Source organism: Passer domesticus, chromosome 1 (assembly GCF_036417665.1).
Source record: "Passer domesticus isolate bPasDom1 chromosome 1, bPasDom1.hap1, whole genome shotgun sequence".
NCBI lineage: Eukaryota > Metazoa > Chordata > Aves > Passeriformes > Passeridae > Passer > Passer domesticus.
In genome coordinates, this window is record NC_087474.1 from 131832365 (window position 1) to 131836375 (window position 4011).

A 4011-nucleotide genomic window follows, 5' to 3' on the forward strand; every position below is an offset into this window, starting at 1 on the left:
GCATGTTAAAAGATTTAAACCAGTTTGATAGACAGCTTGAAAACACCATCAACACCATTAGCACAGGGAGAGTGAAAGGCCTATATCCAGTGACCACCTTTTTAATAAATGTCTCCTTTTTTCCAGAACTGTCTTTGTTCATTCATTTCAGTTGATTTGGGTCAGAAAGGAGACTATTATACAATGAAAAGCTTAAGACTGTGAAAGAGGGAAAAAAGACAACACAGAACCACATGTGAGAAAATCTTGAGGAAAAGTCAAATCTATAAGCTTCCTCCAAAGAAATAACTAAACCTAGAAGTGAGACCATATATCTGACAGAATTCTGAGGATTTTGTGACCCTTGTCACTGGGAAAACATTTTAATTATATTGAGTCATTTTTTCACTATTTTTTTAAGCTGTAAAATCTCAGAGTTCGTGTCTTTTTCTCTCTGATCTTCTCATCAGAGGAAGTACAATTGTGAGGGTTGGTGGAAAGGCAGTGAATATGTATGAAAAAATACCAGAATCTTCTTCTAATGGTAAAGTTCTGATAACACACCAATTTTCAGATGTACAAGCCAGGGTTGTTTCTGTGAACTTGGTGATACTACCATAACTTCCAGCATCGGATTGGTAAAATCTACCAAAGCCTTTGTATATTTTTTATATTAATATTAATATTTCACAGTAAATTGTACATCTAGTTTTGCTCTTGTTTGTGTGAACATAGGTGTAGACATACTATAAAAAAAATTATGTGTCATCAACCTTACTACAGTCAAATATTCCTCCTGGGCTTTATGAATTTTTAAATAGGTCTTCTAGGATTTGGCTCTTGCAAAATAGTAGCAGGATTCCTAATAAGCAAATATGAACACAGGCAACTTTTTAACACACCAGGTCCCTTGCTCTCCCACCTGTGCTTCATTAACCATCATCTCTAGCTTTTGCATCCTTTTCCAGTCCTTCTTGCAAAAAGGGATTTCTTGTTGAAGTTGTCTTAGACAACTTCACTCATTAGTTCAGTACCATTTTGGATTATTGTATTTGACATCATTCTCCCTATTTAGTCAATAGTCAGAACTATTCCCTAATTTGGACATACATTGTAGGAGAGTACCATAAGTTATTCTCATTCCCTGTTTACTGCTGAGCTATTTCTGCCAACAGCACCTTAAGATGATATGAATCTAATCCAAAACCCACTGAAATCACAGCCACACCAGTGACTTCAATGTGATTTGTACACTTGAGGCAAAATATGGCAATCATTGTTGAATAAAAGGGCCCTTTTTGACCCGCACCAAACTCTCCCTGAATTAAAGAATATAATTATGTGAGAAAAACAAGCAACATGTAAAAACATAACAGAATCACAGAATTCTTAGGGTTGGAAGGGACCTCTAGAGATCATCTAGTTCATCTCTATGCCAATGCAGAGTAACCAAGAGCAGGTTACACAGGAGCAAATCCAGGTGGATTTTGAATGTCTCCAGAGAAGGAGATTCCACAACCTCCCTGGACAGCCTGTTCCAGTGCTGTGCCACATTCAATGCAAAGTTCATCCTCATGTTGAGGTGAAACTGCTTGTCGTTTAGTTTACGGCCATTACTCCTTGTTCTGCCTCTGGGTACCACTTAAAAGAATCTGGCACCATCCTCTTGGCACCTGCCTTGGAGATATTTATTTGCATTTGGGAGATCCACTCTCAGTCTTCTGTTCTCTAGACTAAACAGGCCCAGCTCCCACAGTCTCTCTGCATAAGAGAAGCTCCAGACCCCTCATCACCCTTGTGGTCTCTGCCAGACCCTCTCCAGTAGCTCCTTGTCTTCCTTGTACTGAGGAGCCCAGAAGTGGCCACGGCACTCCAGATGTGGCCTCGCTAGGGCTGGGCAGGTCACCTCCCTTGGCCTGCTGGCCACACTCTTCCTGAGGCACCCCAGGACACCACCGGCCCTCCTGGCCACAGGAATACACGGCCAGCTCATGGTCAACTTGCCATCCAAGACTCTCAGGCCCTTCTGCACAGAGCTGCTCTCTGGTAGGTGAGCCCCCAGCCTGTGCTGGTACTTGGGGTCATTCCTCTCCTGGTGCAGCACCAAACACCTGCCCTTGCTGAACCTCATTGAGTTTCCTTCTGCCCAATTCTCCAGGGTGTCGAGGTCCTGCTGAATGTCAGCACAGCCTTCAGGTGCATCAGGAACTCCTCTAATTTAATATCATCAGAAAACTTCTATCCCTACATCCAGAAAGCTGATAAACAATTTGAATAAGACTGGGGGAAAAAAATTAAAAGTGAAAATGTCAAGGTTTTCCTAAAAGTGCTGAATTCACTCAAGAGGTAAGAAACTCACATTACTGTAAAGGAGCTAAAATCCAAATACCTGTTTGGATTTTGTTTGTATAACAAAATTTTCCCCTTCCCTGCAGGTGCCTGAATCATCATGACTATATGAAGGAGAGCCTAGGAGATTTCAAGATGCTAACAAGGGTCAGGCTCCTTGTCTTCTTGAAATCTGCACCCTGTGATGAAATTGTCACTTTCCCCGTGTGTTAATATCATCAATGTGAATGATAAACTTCATCTTGAGGAGCAAGATGGGACTATGTTTATCTGCTTATTTAGATATATCACTGAATCATAGAATGTTTTTGTTTGGAAGGGAGCTTAAAGATTATTTCATTTCAATGGGCTCCCATGTGCAGGAACACTGTCCAATATATAGCAGTTTAGAATCCTATCAGAAAATTCTTGTTCCCATAGAATTAATTGGAGTCTTGCCACTGAGTTCAGTGTAGCCAGAATTTCATCAAGGGGTTTTAATAGGCCTGACTACCCGAAAAAATAAAGCAAGGAGGGTTTGGCTGTCAGGGACTTATGCCAGATTTCACAGTCAGCAATATAAGCCAAATCAACTAACTGAGAGTACTGTTCTGAAACCACAAACTTTTTCCTTCAAAGCCAAATATACAGGAAGTTTTGATAACAAAAGGGCAGTATGTAGATGGACAACAGAGGAAATGGTAAGAAAAAAATATATTTAGTTAGCTATTTTGAGATCTCTAACATTTAGAATGTCAATATTTTTCATCTTTTAATTTCTTTCACATACTACTTTGATTACATTTAATTGGACTTGGACTAGAGTTGTGGGGTTTGGTATTTTTTGGGTTTGGGTGGGGTTTTTTCTGTTCATTTTCTTTTTAAAAAAAACAGGTGGAAAGTGAAAAAATATCTTTGAAGCTCAAATCAGTTTTAAAATGCCTGAAACTCCTTAATATTAAAAACTATTTTATAAAATCATTTAAATATGTCTAATGCTTACTGTTTCAGATGTCAATTTTTTTACCAGAAATTAAATTTTCTGCTTTTACTGTGAATTTTTTTTTCTAGCTTATTGAATTGCAGGAGAGCTGACTGTTTGGTGGGAGTACTTGAAGGGAAAAAACCCACCTTGAATTAGTACTTTCTAGCTCAGGAAGAGATATAATAAATGAAGATAGAGGATAACAGTTGACATGTTTTTTCAAACTAAAATATAGTGTGCTGCCATCTTCCTGCATTAAATGTATTACATATACATACACATGGACACATATACATCTGCATATATGTTCATTTTTAAAAGCTGAATGCATCTTTGGACAAGGAAATCAAACCATTCTTTTGTTTAAAGACTTTATGATTTTCTTACTCTAAGGCTACAGTTAGTACACTGAAATTTACTTGGATGCTTAGCATTCCTGGTTATGGATCTAATGCAGTATTATTTTTTTTATTCACATTCAAACCATCTGTTTATTTTATTCTAATGTATCATGCCATAACTCCATGTAATTATGGACATCCAGTCTTCCAAGACAAACAGCTGACACCTGGAGACACGTAAGGAATAACTCGTAAGTTAGAGTTATCTGCCCAACTCTCATTACATTGACATTTAAAGTACATTCTATGAAGTTCAAGTTAAACCAAAAATGCTATTCAGTGGTTCTTGGATTCAGAAATAAACATACAATAGGCTAG

General features: G+C 38.3%; 1 long non-coding RNA gene across 1 annotated transcript; it reads left to right on the plus strand.

The window, feature by feature from the left end:
- Positions 1–1915: 1915 nt before the first annotated feature.
- On the plus strand, positions 1916–3420 carry LOC135289585 (uncharacterized). The gene is made up of 3 exons (XR_010352338.1): positions 1916–2025; positions 2138–2325; positions 2415–3420. It is a non-coding gene; the product is annotated as an uncharacterized LOC135289585 (long non-coding RNA).
- The last annotated feature ends 591 nt before the right edge of the window (positions 3421–4011 follow it).